A 17,052-nucleotide genomic window follows, 5' to 3' on the forward strand; every position below is an offset into this window, starting at 1 on the left:
CCGTTACGCGATTGACAGGTCGGTGGATTGGTCGTGAAAGTCCAATTGCATCGTCACCTCGCTCCCCAGATTTGACCACGCTAGAATTTTTCTTGTGGAGCTTCACTAAAGATAAAGTTTATGTACCACCTTTGTCTGCTGATCTTGTTGAACTAAGACGTCGAAACAGCTGCAGAGGTAACGCCTGACTTGCTGGCTACAATCTAGAATGAAATTGACTTCAGCTGGGATGTATGTCGCATTACAAATGAAAGCCATATCAAACCAACGTGAATGCTGGGTTACAAACATGATGTGTTTTGTTATGAAATGAGACCTCAACTGTATCTCCAAGTTATATCAATACATTTTTATATGCTTTTAAAATTGTGACATGTTTTTGAATAACCCTGGTACATTAAATAAAAAAATTACGTAATAAAGGAAATAAAATCTTCCTATACTACCATATCATTTATAAGAGGGACAGATGTAACCGTTGTAGTTTACCTAAACTTAGATTATAAGTCATTTACAATAATAATAACAATAAATCGTTTTCAAGTTTAATAAAAATACCGTGAGAGGTTTGTTAAGAAAATTGTACGGAATTGGAAATTATATTTACATTTCCTTATTTTCACCGAGCCGAATAAATTGTTGCACATTAACATGGTAACCTCACCGAATTGTAAGTAATATTTAGAATTATATATGAAATTTCAATTTGATCACCATTCTGGTTGTATATTTACTTCTTTTCTCTTCATTAAAGTAATTTTGTCCTCAGATGCTGAGCTACCTATGACAGTATAATAGAAACAATAACTACTAGATCAAATAGTGAAGCAGCAGAATTACAAACATCTTCTTTTAGTGAAGTTATATTATTAAGAAAGGTTAGAGTATAGCAAAAAGCATTATATCATAAAAACAAATATAAAAAATTTGGTAAAGATGAACAAATTATTTATGTAATGTTCTAATTTACAATCCAACTCGTCTTAGGATAGTAAAAATGTCTCCAACCCTTTCTAAATTTAATGGGCTGTATTATATTTATTCCATAAAAAGACAGAATAATAAAAATTCTCTCTACAATAATATATCTTTATTTAGCTGCTTTTTCCACTTTTTTAAATATTATACTCTGCAACATTAGTTAATTTATATTTCTCTCTCTCCTCCTTCCCTCCTTTACCCTTCTATTCTCGCTCTCTCTCTCTCTCTCTATATATATATATATATATATATATGTGTGTGTGTGTGTGTGTGTGTGTGTGTGTGTGTGTGTGTGCGTGTGCGCGCGCGCGCGCGCGCGAGTTTCGGCACGAGAAACATTTAGTCCTACTTTCTGCTCTCTCCATGAAAATAAACATTACTAAAATTCTTGGGATATAAATCAAGGGATCGATTTGCTGTTTTCTTATGGGGTTTGACCTAAGAAATTGAATAAACGTGGTTCCAGACCTCTACCACACATTGGTTTTAAGAAGAACTGGGTAAAATAAGAAAACGTTTTGTATAAAAATATATTTTTTTAGGTTTGGAATAAAACACCTTAGTTAATTTACCAATATTGAAATTAAACTTTCTAGTTAACTTTGTAGAGAATTTAAATCTGTGAAAATTAATGTAAATAACATCTATTAAAATTAAAAAAAAATTTGAGAAGTTCAACTTCTGTTAAATTAAAAACAAAACACAGAAAACGGATTGTAAAAGTGATACGATTTTAAAAAGAATAATTTACATAAAAATGCTAAAAGTTATAAAAATAAATTTGGAACACATCCTTCTGTAACGTATTAAAATTTTTTTATTTTTTCATAGGTTGGCAATAACAGCTCTCTCTCTCTTTTTCTGTTTAGCTTCCGAAACCACCGTAAGGTATTACTTAAAGGATGAATGAGGATGATATGTATGAATATAAATTAAATTGTAGTATTGTACGGTCTCAGGTCGATATTTTCAGAGGTGTGTGGTTAATTGAAACCCAACCACCATAGAACACCGGCAACCCCGATCCAGTATTCAAATCTGTATAAAAGTAACTTCCTTTACTAGGATGCAAACCATTGAACTGTCGACTTCGAAATCAGCTGATTTGCAATAACGAGTTAACCACTAGACCAGTGCGGTGGGATTGGCATTAACAGCTGATAAACAATTAAGTTTAGTGTCTAGTATCTGAATATTCATTTTAGCGGTGTTTGGGTTATTGTTGTTCGGCTGCTGCGAGATGCTGAATACCGAGAAAATTATTCAGATCTAAGAGTAACGGATCGTAAAACATTTAAGACTTTGGAGAGACGAGTTCACAAAACAGGTATGCTTAACCACAACAATTCGATGGTGGTCGTGAAAAGCTTTTGAGATATGCTAACGCTGAAGAAGCAATGATGAATGCGGTACAATTAACTGCCACCTTAAGCATCAGAAGTTTATCACATCGTTTTCATGTTTCACAATCAGGTATCTGGCGAACGGTACGGTAGCAACGTAGTTTTTATAACAAATTTTTTGGAAAAGGAATTTATAGACATTTGCTGAATTTTTATAATATATTTTTTGTTTAATAAGGTTGTTTTGTATATCTATATACTTTGTTTATCTGTAATAAATAACTCAAGTTTTAATTCATTGATGGTTCAAATTTGCACTGACATGACCTTTAAGAGTTAATAAGATTAAAAATAAAAATTAAATTTAGAAATCTTGCACAAAGTTATTACATTTTGACGGTAATCTGAAAAACTATTAATTATAATTTAATCGTAATTATAAATTCATTAAATAAAAATTCATAATTAATTAAAATGAAACTTTTAGCGGAAAGAGTGCGTTCAATTTGGCTTATATTACAAGTAGAATTTGAAGATGAACTTCAACTATGTGAGAACACGTACAAAGAAAGCGAGTTGGTGCATTTTCCCAGATTGTTACTTGTACTTAGTCAGTCTCAACTGGAGAGGTTCCAGCAGACCTTTCCGCCTCCTCACATCGTTACTGAAAATAAAAATGAAGATTAATTGTAAAAATAAATGTTGTGTTGTTTTAAATAAATTATAAAAACCGAGCCACGCTTTTATTTAACGAAATATTTTCATTACTTGTAATTTTAAAATTTAATAATTATTACATTTATTTATTGGATATTTATATAATTTGTTTTTTTTACTTTTCAGTGCATTTTTACATTTGTTAATATATTATATCTTTTTGTTTAAAATTCTCAATTTGATTTAATTTTTTTTTTACTATTTAGAGGGTTTATCTAATTTGTTTCCTTTTTTTATTACCGTTAATATTAATATTAGTTAAATAAAAACTTTTTTAAAAAATAATTTTTTACATGTAATCAAATATATTTTTGTAATTTTTTTTAACTAGAAATTGTTATTTGTTTATCAGTAAATTAACAAAGTTATATTACTCCAAACCTAAAAAAATGTATTTTCTACAAAACCTTTTCGTGTTTTACCCAGTTTTTCTTAAAATCTAAGTGAGACAGTAGTACGGAACCACTTTTATTCAATTTCTTCGATCAGCAACCATAAAGAACCAATTCAGTCCTCGATCTGTACCCAAAGAATTTTAGTACTGTTTAGTTTCACAGAGATAGCAGAATGTACGGCTAAATGTTTCGCGAGCCGAAACTCCCTGAAGAAACGTTTTCTTATCTAGGTTTATATGAATTTATTTTTTTATTTGTGTCTGCAGAATCATTTTTCGTGAGATTCCATGCAATTAGGAATCATCTGTACATATATATATATAAAAATAACACTTCATGTAAAACTCATTTTTGTTATTAGCTATTAAAAGGATTCATATAATCTATATAAACAAATTTATCTTATAAATTACATGATAATATTTAGTTTTCTTCACTTAAAATACAAAATCCTTTAATAAAAAGAAACTTTTAATTCTGATTTATTGATATGTTGTTTTCATATTTTCAAACTAGAAGTTTAAGACAATAAGTTGATTTATTTCATTACAGTTCTACGTTTTAAATAATTTAAATGAAAACTTTTGTTGTTAAATTTACGAATAAAATATTTCAACAGAATTTTATTGGAAAATATTTTGGTTTTCTTTCACCCAAATATCAGAAGTTTATTTCACTTATGTAAATTATTTCAGTAAGATATATGTTGAGTAATATTCTTGAATCACCTTTAAACTTGTATTTTCTCATCTTTTATGTTATCATAATCCTTTTCATATTAAATGTAAAAAATAATGCATTTTGATCTTATTATGTCATCCATTTATTTTCTGTTACATACTAAATTTTATATCATTACTATCTAATTTATTTTTAAAATTACTTTTTATTTCTAAATAATTTTAAATTTCTAATGTATCTTAAAAATTTCAAAGCAAAACAAAAGAAAAATTATATAAAATTAAATAAAATTATTTGAAATTATTTTTCAACGTAACTGAAATTTATATTCTGTAAAAAAAAATTGAAGCCATTTTTTTTCAATACTGGACAAATTTTGATGATTTGTTATTTAATTGTGTAGAAAAAGTTATTCCGATTGTTCCATATTTATCACACATCTTGAGTAGGAAGATTTTAAAAGAAAAATAACATTGTTTTTTACTTATTAAACAATTTAAAGATGATAGTTATTTTTTAATCATCACGACTGTTTAATCTAAAATCGTTTTACAGCGTTTCTCAACGTTTCAGTATTTTTGACCCAATTTTCAATCATAATTTTCATCGTGCCGCCCCTCTCGTACAATAACAATGTACGATTATACAATAATAATATGTTTTGATGCTAAAGTTACACTACGACCTTAATTACAAATCTTACAAATTACCAAGAATAAGTAAATTTTTTGATATTTGGCAACACCGATCTGCTGCATTGACCAAACCAGAATCGATGCCTCTCTGTTGCTCTCTGTCTTACGTTCACCACATCGCAAATTCTCGCGGCTTTGCGAGAGATTCCGACTGATCTCGAACATTCTGGAATGTCTGCGTAACTGTCTGCGCAAATGTGTATAAATGCTGCACCTCTTTCAATTCCATTCAGTCGATCCTTTTTTCGCTATCGACTCTACCGTGAATGTGTATGTTGTAATTTGCGTCTTAATTGCAATTCACGGTATTAAATATTCGCAGCAGTAAATTTATTCTAAATCATGAATAAATTTTTAAGTGAGCTTAGGCGAGCATTAGACGATAGTGAAGAATTATCATGTGCACAGACGAGCGTGGTTCCAAAAATCAAATCAATAAAATATTCTGAAGAATATTCTTAAATTTTTGGTTTACCAGTACTGAAGTTAATGACGTCCCTGTGTGTCATTTGCTGAAAATGTTTTGCAGCAGAGAGCATGAAACCTAGTAGTTTCAGTTTAATTAAACTTAAACTTCATTTGAAAATGCTTCATAGTAAGTACGTTAAAAAACCCCGAGAATTCTTCGAATTAAAATTAAAATCATATGAAAAGCAAACAGGATGTTTAAAAAAAAATTTGCGAATGAAAAAGCTTTATTTGGGAGCCTACAAAGTTTCATATAAAATACCCAGATGAAAAAAAATCACACCATTGATGAAGAGCATATTCTTTCGGCTGCAATTGAGATTGTAGAAACTATGTTTGGAGATAATTTTGCCAAACAAATGCAGTCCGCACCTCTATCAAATGATGCTGTTGCCCGTCGAATTAGTGATACAGCTGAAGTTGTACAGCATCAGCTTCTCGGAAAGTTGCGTGACAAATTGTTTTCAATTTAGCTTAATGAGGCAACAGATACCAATAAAGATGCTGATTTCATTGCCTATATTCGATTTTGTGATAGTATGTCAGCAGTAGAACTACTTTTCTGGAAACCAATAGAACTCAAAGGAACGGTAGTCACATTATTTGCTAACATAAATGATTTTCTAAACGAGGCAAACATAGAGTGGAAAAAATGCGTCGGAGTATGCACCGATGGTGCTCGTTCAATGTCTGGAAGATTTCAAAATATACAAGCACTTGTGAAACAAAAATCTCCGCAGTGTTTCTGGTCACTTTGCATGATCCACAGAGAAACTCTGGCTTCCAAAGAAATGAGTCCTGGTCTGAATATTGTGCTAACGACGATTGTAACCGTAGTAAATTATATAAAAAGGAGAACCCCCCCCAAAATCATTAATCTTTTCTGCACTTTGTAAAGACATGGGTGCTGTACATTCAGTGTTATTATTTTATTGTAAGCCAAGATGGTTACCACGTGGGAAATTTTTGGGACGTGTTTATGAATTAAGAGATGATACCGCCATTTTTCGTGAAGAGGAAAACCGACTGAAAGTCGAGAAGTTTTGAGATGGTTTAATTGTGATGAAATTGAACTACTTGACCAACATATTTGAAAAATTAAAAATCTTTAATCATCAATTCCAAGCAGAAAATACACATATGTTGGATACGAATGATAAAGTTAATTTTTTTGTAGAAAATTGGAATTTTGGAGCAGAAATTTAAAGCAATAAAACCTATAAATATTTGCAGATGTGGATTAATGTGTTAAAATTTACAATTCTGAAGAAAAACATGTGAAAGTTGTTTTTTTAACCGTTGAAAATCATTTAGCCATGCTGGAAAAGAATTTTAAAAAGTGTTTTCTTGCTGATGACAACTTTTTATCAAGTTAAGAGCGGGTTAGGGACCCAATTCGAAATACTCTCGACTGCCGAAGAAGAAATCTTCATAGACTTCGGCAAGTGGCGAAATTAAAAAACAATGTAATAATAAATCACTCTTTGAATTTTGGAGAGGGTTGGATGATCAGTTGTCTACACTGAAAACAAGAGTATTTCGTATACTATTACTATTTTCAACATTCTACCTTTGCGAAACCGGATTTTCAGCGGTGGTTGCTTTGAAGACAAAATATAGATCTCAGCTAAATATAAAAAAAGAACACAGAATATCTGTTTGTAATATTAAACCTTCCTTCAAAAAAATCTGCTCTGCAAGGGAGGCCCAAGGAACTCACTAACAATTATTTAACTTGTTTGTTATTTAGTACTGATTAGTTAATTATTAAATACATACTGCAGCACTGATTCAATCCTATTTATAAGTATATTATATCAGTGTAAATGTGTATTTTATTATTTATTATGTCAGAATGTATTTTGCTTTGCATTCAGTAAATTAATAATTTTTTTAATAATATTTTCTTTTCAATATGCTCGCAGCCCCAATTTTGTGTTATCACGCCTCACAGGTTGAGAAACACTGCATTATACATTATTATATATTGCCTGAAATAACTTTGATATTCTTGGTATAAAAAATAATTTAAAAATACAAATTCTGAATTTCAGATTTTCCTTATGCTCGTATGAATTCTATATATCACTTTTTTAATTAATTATTTTCTCAAGATACAAGGCTATGAATGTCTTCCAAACGCCTTTTCGACTAAACAATAATATTTTTTTTTACAAATAAAAAATTAAAATTAATTTAAATAGATAAATTTCTAACAAAAATAGTATCTATTTGGAAAAAAAACTTGTTCATGTCATAGTAATACATATTCAATTCTTTAATTTTAAATTTGTTCACTTTTAAAATCAAATAAAGTGTTGGGAATTGGTTGCTATTTGATTCTAGTACGAGCTGATTTCTAAAAATAAAAGTTCGAAGAACAAAAGTGAATACTTTATTGTGCATATTAACGCGAATTTTTATTTAGTTCTTTCAACTTCTTTAAATATAATCTATAAAATAATCTATAATATATATAAAGTATAGGGACAAGGGAAGCAATTTTAGGCCTCAGATTAATAGTAGAAGGAAGATTAAAGAAAAACAAACCAACATACTTGGCGTTTATAGACCTGGAAAAGGCATTCGATAACGTAGACTAGAATAAAATGCTATACATGTACAGGAACCAAACAGCAACAGTAACAATCGAAGAACATAAGAAAGAAGCCGTAATAAGAAAGGGAGTCCGACAAGGATTTTCCCTATCTCCGTTACTTTTTAATCTTTACATGGAACTAGCAGTTAATGATGTTAAAGAACAATTTAGATTCGGAGTAACAGTACAAGGTGAAAAGATAAAGATGCTACGATTTGCTGATGATATAGTAATTCTAGCCGAGAGTAAAAAGGATTTAGAAGAAACAATGAACGGCATAGATGAAGTCCTACGCAAGAACTATCGCATGAAAATAAACAAGAACAAAACAAAAGTAATGAAATGTAGTAGAAATAACAAAGATGGACCACTGAATGTGAAAATAGGAGGAGAAAAGATTATGGAGGTAGAAGAATTTTGTTATTTGGGAAGTAGAATTACTAAAGGTAGACGAAGCAGGAGCGATATAAAATGCCGAATAGCACAAACTAAACGAGCCTTCAGTAAGAAATATAATTTGTTTACATCAAAAATTAATTTAAATGTCAGGAAAAGATTTTTGAAAGTGTATGTTTGGAGTGTCGCTTTATATGGTAGTGAAACTTGGACAATCGGAGTATCTGAGAAGAAAAGATTAGAATCTTTTGAAATGTGGTGCTATAGGAGACTGTTAAAAATCAGATGGGTGGATAAAGTGACAAACGAAGAGGTATTGCGGCAAATAGATGAAGAAAGAAGCATTTGGAAAAATATAGTTAAAAGAAGAGACAGACTTATAGGCCACATACTAAGGCATCCTGGAATAGTCGCTTTAATTTTGGAAGGACAGGTAGAAGGGAAAAATTGTGTAGGCAGGCCACGTTTGGAATATGTAAAACAAATTGTTAGGGATGTAGGATGTAGAGTGTACACTGAAATGAAACGACTAGCACTAGATAGGGAATCTTGGAGAGCTGCATCAAACCAGTCAAATGACTGAAGACAAAAAAAAAAAAAAATAATAAATATAATCTACTACTTTATTCGGTAGCATACGCTTGCGTTATTATATGTTTTTTGATTTTATTAATAATTATTACAACTTCAGTAGTTATTACATAAAAAATAACCAACAACATCTATATTGTAGGAATGCCGGGTTTCAGGGAAATCAGATTGGTGATACAAAGTTTATAATTTTGTTTTTTTTTTCGTTTTACATGGAATACATTATTGAGAGTAAGAAAATAATAAAATAAATGTACATTTATTTAAGTTTTCCTCAGGATTTCAAGAAAATAGCTTGGTAATGAAAATGTAAAGATATCTTCACAAAAAAAAAAATCTCTAAACAGTATTTAATATGTTCCTATTTCTTAATATGATTTTTTTTTAAATTTCAAATTTAATCAATCTTCAAATTTATTGGATAAAAGACAACAAAAGTTGTATAGCTAAATGTATCACTGATATTTATTAATAAATGGAAAGTAAAACATTTTTATACGAGCAAAAATCTTTATTATCAAGTATAAATTAAATCTTGTTTAGGATTTTCATTTTGTTCTAGTAAGTAACACTTCCATTATTAAAATATTTATCAAAACACTATTGAAAAAAGAAACAAACAATCATACTTTTTCTAGAAATTTAAGAATGATGACTAATGAAGAATGAAGACTTCTAGGTACTACAATAAAGACAAAACTTGGAACTCTGAACCAATGTATTGTTTATTTTGAAAAAATGGCTCGATAAAGTTTAGCTAAACAGAGAACTTTAGATAATAATAATAATAATAATAATTCAACTTCGTAATAATTATTTTAAAATTAGAATGGTATATAAAAAATTAAGCAAAAAAAAAAATAAGTCTTTAGAGCAGTGTGATCATTCATAAAATTTACATGTAACATGAGAAGTTCATTAAATTTTAATTGAAAGGGTTTTAAATTAACACAAAATGGCATTATATAAATATATAGACTATGACGGGTTGTCAATAAACGTCAATATCTGATAAATATTTATTAGGTTCATTTTTACTTTTTTATGACTAAAGCATCATTTTTACAAGTTCAGTTAGCTCGAACCGACTTGTTGGATGAATTTATAAAAAATTAATATCTTTTATGACTTCTATCGTGTGAAAATGAAAAACTTAATTTCCTATCTAGTTAAAGTATCATTTATTTTATATTAGTTTTTATTTTATTAGAAAATATTGAGTGCAAAAATAAATCGGTTTTCTACGCCTTAAAAAAAAAAAATTATTTGAACAGAAATTTTACTAACCAAGTAATAAGTTTCAGAATTTAATGGATCAGGGGTAAACTGGAAAATTTTGAATAAGTAATGAATAGTAAACTATTCAATTTATTTAAATTTTAAGCATGTGAAGAAAATTTTTACATAGAACCATTTAATTTATCTAGAAAACATCCTGTTTTTTTTTTTAAATCCGTCATTTAGACAAGTACCATTTTTCGTTATGATCTCAGTATACATTTTACGTGGTTCAACTAGTATTCTTTTATGGAACCCTAGGAATTCAATTAATTTTTACTTAAATTTGACTTTGATTCGTTATGTTGGAAGATTTATTGGAGCCTAATAAATTTGTTTACTGACAAATCATGATAAATGAAAATGAGCCCTATTAATACCAAGCTGTTCAATCAACAAATGTAAAAGTTTTTTTTTTTTAATTTACTAATTAGTTGATTTATTAATTTAGCTTGTTTTCTTTAATCAACTGTAAACAAATGGTAAACCTTGGTCAGTTTTATAATCACAAAAGAATTACAATAATACAAGAATTTTTTAGGTGTAGAAGTATAAGTCTTCATCTATAATCCACCGAAACAGGCTACAATCTGCTCGTAGCGATCCGCCGAACGGTTTGGAATACGTCTTTTCTCACTACCGGAAGATTCTTTGATTCGTGGATCGCTATTACATTACAATAATTTATTATTTAAAATTTTTTATTTTGTTCTAATCACTACTACGATGAATAATGGACTGTATATGAAATGCAAGCTGAATGATCGCAGTATAAAAAATATATTTTGTTTGAGGAATTAGAAAAAAAAAATTATGGGAGAACTGAAAGGAAATTAGAGAGCTATTAGGAAGTTAAAAATTTACTGTAGAATGTAGACGGGCATGTTGCGAGAGACCTATCTCATGGTAGATAGCCAAATGGCGATGATGATGACAATTGTATTTTCAGTCCTTTTGTCAACAGAAAAAAAAATCATGCCGGTTGAATTAAAATTTTATTTTTTTAAATGAAGCAGGTAAAATAAATTGAAAAATATGGTATAAAAATTTGTTTCATTGTAAAATATCTGTAAATCTGTTTTTAATGAATGCTTTTCATTTATTAATTTTTTTTTAAATTTATTTTTATAATATATATATATATATATATACAAAAAGCATATTTATGCTTGTAAACATTACACAGTTATTATAAACAAATACATATAAAATAACAAGATACATTTTACTTAAAAATACCAGTATAATCTTTATTAATCTCTTGGTTTATCCAATCAACTATATATATAACTACATCCGTCTAAAAAAAGAATAAAACCAACCATGAAGTCAAGGAAGCCGTGGAATCCAAACATACACCACACGGACTTTGATATAAATGATGGAACTCTGGGTTTCAGCCGTGTTTATAACTCGCTTAACGATTCGTGCTGTATTTGAAGTGCACCTGCTAAGTTCTAAGGCCAAAGATTTCTTTATGATGCCGATGACTCGTGCAAACGGTACTTTTTGATTAAACGGAGGCCATCCTAACACAGCGCGCTGCGACTGTTTAGTTGAGGTTCATTTGCTATCTATGTTGAAGAAAATACTTTTCTTAATAGATCGGCAAAATGGCGGAACAAAGAACACAGGGGCACAGACCGTCACAATTTAGATTCGTATCTGGCTGAATACATGTGGCGATCGGCGACCGATGGCAGAGTATTCAACGAGCTCCTCGGCGAATCGTCAAGTTTTGGAACTTTGTTCAAACACAAAAGTAGTTTGTAAAATTTCGAAAATCTTGCGTGTGATAAATAAAGCCCTATATTGTGTGCATGTTTGAGTTTTTTTTAAAAACATCATTCTTCTTTCTGAAAGCAGGTGGCATCCGTTTAATCAGAAAGTATCACGCTAACTTATCCGATTCGTAAATTCCTTTCTTTTCATTTAAATCCCTAAAAAAATTTATACGTTTTTAATTACTAAGAAAACCAAATATAATTAAATTAAGACAAAATAATATTGAATTAGCAAAAAATTATGAGATTGAACGAATAAGATTTCGTTAATAAATATACTTATATTTATATTCGAAAAGTATAATTTCATTATTATTCAGTAAAAATCAATATTTTTAAGTAAAATATGTCTTATTATATTTAATTCTATCCAATCAAGAGGAACATAAACTTAAATAACATTAAAGTTAATATTCATATATATATATATATATATATATAAAATTATACTAAGTAAATTTGGTTTAAATATTAGTAAATTAAAAAAAAAAATTATAATATTTTGATTTAGTATGGTTGATAAATGATGAAAGAATTAAATGGATGTAAACATCATTAGAAATGCTATAATATTTCAGTGAAGAGTAATTACAGGTAAACAAAACTGCCAACAGTAGTAATGAGAAGCTGCTGCCTGCTTTAGTTGTTGAAGTGGTGGGAGGTGGTGGGCTACATGAGTCGAGCTTTGCCTATTGTTAACTCGTGGAGTCTTCCTTCTCATCAGTACTAATCACGCCGTCTCTCTGTTAGCGTATCGTTTAAATTATATTAATCTAACTTGTGCATCTAGTGTTTTATTTTTTTTTCGCGGGTAATTTGAATGTTTTTTTTTATATTGGAAGATCGTAGTTTATTAGTTATGTTAATTTATAATGTTAAATGGTTGTTAAGGTAACGACACTGAATTGCGAACACAATGGAATTGTTTAAATGATAAAAATTCTATAACGAAATAGCTTCATAAATTATTATGGTAATTATCCTTCACTTTTTTAATTACTAATACTAACAAATTTGTTCTGTTAATTTGTGATTTGAATAATTGTGTAAATGTTCAAAAACAAACATTATTCTTTAAATAATTAGTTAATCGTATATGTGCAATCCAATATAAACCCGATACGCTAATTCCTCTTCTCTCTCTCGCTCGATATGTGTGCGTGTATGTGTATGTGTGAGTGAGTGAGTGTGTGTGTGTGTGTGTGTGTGTGTGTGTGTGTGTGTGTGTGTGTGTGTGTGTGTGTTTGCGCGAGCGCATGTGTGTGTCGGAACTCTCTAAAGAGAGGTGCATGCATACATTTTCTAATAGTAGATTTACTTTCTTTTAAAAAATATTTTTAGAATTTTACAATAAAAACCTTCACAACAGAAAATTAACGGAGAATCTACAGGTTAAAGATTTTGTTTTTACGTTAAATGTGTTATCGGATAATTCCAAAGGCTATTATGTACTTTTATGATTGTCAAAATATTTCTTTTGAGCAGTAGACATTTATTTACCAAAGCTTATCTTTTTTTATGTTTCAGTAATGTTATTAAAGTTAAGATTACCTTCAGAATATTCTTCTGTAACTTTAATATTTGTTGTGTAATTAACTGGAAACAAAAGTCGGTAATCAAAATAAGCAATACTGCTTGTAAATATAATGAAAATGAAATATATTGATTAAAATTTTATTTTAAATGCTCTTATCATCCTTAGATGTCCTGGTAACACTACAAGGATGTATGAACCTTTGAAAATATTGTTATATAGCTGTTATTTAATTTAAATGTTTTCTTTTCACTATTCTGCTTACTTTAAAGCCAAAGCTAAGATCTGTAGGTTTTCATCTTAACATTCAAATCAAAATAACGATGAATTTCATATTAGAGGGTTATTTCATAATTTTTTTGAGATATTTGACAATCCGTTTTCTATTAGCATCTTTCAACACGAAAAAAATCTTGTTTTATTAAACGGCTCTGAATCACATTCGTACCTGATTCGGGAAATACACTTTGGGTATACAGGAAATATTATACATAATTATTATTATTATTTATTCAATAAAAATATAATTGATAATATTTTACGTATAAAATATTATAAATAATATTTGTTGTAAAATGTTTGTTTCGACCTTTTGAAGAAAAGTACGGTGTTACTTTCGATCGCTTGGTTTGAGTTGGGGGAGAGCAAAAATAAATTACGATTTGAGGTACGAGGAGTAAGAAATAACATTAACTTATAATTGGGTTTCCTTACATATATGTATTATACATTATATTTATATTACATTATATATTATACATTATATTATATATATATTCGAGTATATAGGCCTAATGTATAAAATTTTGCGGCTCAAAATTCTCCATAACTATAAAATTAATTTCACTGAAATTTAGATATACTGTAGTAATGTAACTGGAGTTGCATGTGAAAATTTGATGAAGATTGGTTGAGTCCTTCTTCTGTTACGCCTAATTTAAGAAAAGTAATTTGAGGTTATGTTGACTAAGTAGTGGTGTATTTTTTATACGCGCTTACGCAGTGAACAATAAACGTTAAAGATTAATTTTTACGTTACGTGTTATCAGGTAATTTCAATGGCGGTTGTATACTTTACGATTGACAAATATTTCTTTTGAGTAGAAACTTTTATTCATCGAAGCTTATTTATCTTTTTTGTGTTTCAGTAATCGTATTAAAGTTAGATCACCAGTTTTTTTTTTTTTTTCCTTTAATCTTCATTATATAATAAACTGGAAACAACTCGCTCACAGTGGTGAAACTTGTATTCAATTTTTTTTTATTGGTGCTTTTTTGATGTGTAACTATTTTTTATGGATCAAATGGTGTTTTTAGTAAAATTTTAGGTTAGAAAGTTGATATTTGATTTGAGTTCATATTTTTTCAAGAAGAAACTCACTTTTTAATCGAACGCATGTAACTCTCTAAAAACTCTCTGAAAATCAGTTTGTTATTGATTGCAGGAAACTGAAGGATTCTGAAACGAAAATTCGATCTTCTTGCGTATAACTGCGCAAGAGGTTTTTTTTACAATGGTAATGATTTTTTTTCTTTTAGTTTTGGTAGTCAATACCCTCTAAATTTTCACATACAGGGCTTTATTTTTGAAAATTTTTACTTTTATCGAAAAAGGTTGACTTAAGAGAGGAAACATAAGATATAAGGATAAAAAAACCGAAATCTTTTTTTAATAATTTAGAATAAGATATTTATTGTAATTTATTTGAGTTTCCTTTCGAGTGTCGCTGTACTTAAAACCAGTATTGTAAGATTAAATATTATTTTAAAGCCTTGTGAATGAGACTGGATCACTAAGCCAACTGGAGTAAATACTTAAAATTGAGACAATAAAAGGAAGGAAAACGAAATTATAAGTTGCCGAAATGATTTTTACAAATTAAAGTGTATATTGCTTCATTGTTGAATTCCATTAAGCAAAAAAAAGGAAATATTACGTTGCTTGTTAAATTTTAATCACAAAATAAAATCTTAATATATTATTTGTAAATATTTTTAAAAAACTTTAACGGCTGAAGTATAATCGCCTTTTACCTCATTCTGTACAGTTCGGTCATTAATTTTTTTTAATCACTGGAGATTAAAACAAAACTTACAGGATTAACAAAGGAATTTAATTCATTAACTAATTTTATTTTTTACACGCCTTTCTTTAACTCGCTTCTGATCCTTTCCTCACTTTTCTTTAACTCACTTTCGTTCCACGGTTAACGTTTTGGTTCCACGGTGTAGTACATATGCGCAGTATGTAGGTATGCACGAACGATCCATTCGTTCGAACAAATTTATACTTTTTTCGAACGATTTGTCTAAAATTATATCTTGTGTTTTGTGGATATATTTCCTTACGTTATAAATGAACTCAAGGAAATTAAATTAGTTTTTATTCTTATTTCAGACTTTATGATAGGAATAAGCATCTTGTCTGCATTAAATATATGACAATTTTAATAATACTGGAATACAGGATAATTGTCATTCAGTTCAGTCTGTAGGATGAAGAGGCAAACGTGATAATATTTTAGTCATAACAAAAAAATTGCTCCAAAAATTTTTTTAGAAATATGTAACTCTGAAAATCTAAAAATCGGACTAAAAAGTAAAAAATAATATTTTCAAAAGTAAAGGACTTCTAAAAAATTAAGTTTAGCATACGAAATAATTCAATTCAATTCTTGGAAAAAAATGATCCAAACAATGGATTACCCAGTAACCATAAATAGAAAATAATTTTGTTTTCAAAAAAAATAATAGTATAAATTTGTCTTATTTTTGCTAGACCACAATGAAAAGCATGAAGCGCGCTTTTATATTCAGTATCCAGATAAATTCTTTAAATATGATAAAGGTTTTGATGCAAAATGGAAATGATAGCTTCAATATATAATGTCTAGTAAATCGCTTCAGATGAACTAAAGAAGGTGTAAAATCGAACTGAAGACGCGCCCATGCTTTCCATTGTGGTCTTGCGAAAATAGACAACTTTATACATATTATTTTGTTGTAAACAAAATTATCTTCTGTTTATGTTTACTGGGTTACCAATTGTTTGGCTCATATTTCCTCCAATTCAATTGAATTATTTTGTATCATAAACATTTTCTGTAGACCTTTACTTTTTCTTTTTACTACGATATTTAAATATTTATTTTTTTAGATTTAAAGTTTTTATAGAAAAGCATGTTTGTAAAAAGAAATATATGTATTTTTTTTATATTATTGGTTTAACTTAACATTAATAGCTTACTTGGTTATCAAAACTGACCAATCTATTTTCACTGTACAAATAATGAATATTTTTTGAATGATTTTTTTTTTCTTAATACAAAATAAAAAAAAAAAAATACTAATAGTTATGAACCCAGTTCTTCTCAAATAATCAAAAGAATTCTGTTGTTTATGAATATATATACAAGGGTAAGTCAATTATTATCCGCAATATAGTTATAAATTTTATTGCAATACAAATAGGAAACTTATATGTACATAATTTTTCAACATAGTCCCCTTGCATTTAAACGCACTTGGTCCTTCGTTGCACAAGCTTCCTGATGCCCTCATGAAAGAAGGTTTTAAGTTTAGTTGCCAGG

General features: G+C 28.7%; 1 protein-coding gene across 3 annotated transcripts in view; it reads left to right on the forward strand.

Annotated features, from left to right (window-relative positions):
- Positions 1–17,052, forward strand: part of LOC142319316 (suppressor of lurcher protein 1-like) — a 1,297,987-nt gene that overhangs the window by 49,375 nt on the left and 1,231,560 nt on the right. For 2 of the 3 annotated variants that reach the window (XM_075356462.1, XM_075356483.1), the window contains exon 1: positions 12,651–12,901. The exons of the other annotated variant lie outside the window; for it this stretch is intronic. The gene's annotated coding sequence lies outside the window, so the exon portion shown is untranslated. Of the gene's footprint in view, positions 1–12,650; positions 12,902–17,052 lie in introns of those variants that run through there. 3 annotated transcript variants of the gene reach the window in all.

Source organism: Lycorma delicatula, chromosome 1 (genome assembly GCF_047948215.1).
Source record: "Lycorma delicatula isolate Av1 chromosome 1, ASM4794821v1, whole genome shotgun sequence".
Lineage (NCBI taxonomy): Eukaryota > Metazoa > Arthropoda > Insecta > Hemiptera > Fulgoridae > Lycorma > Lycorma delicatula.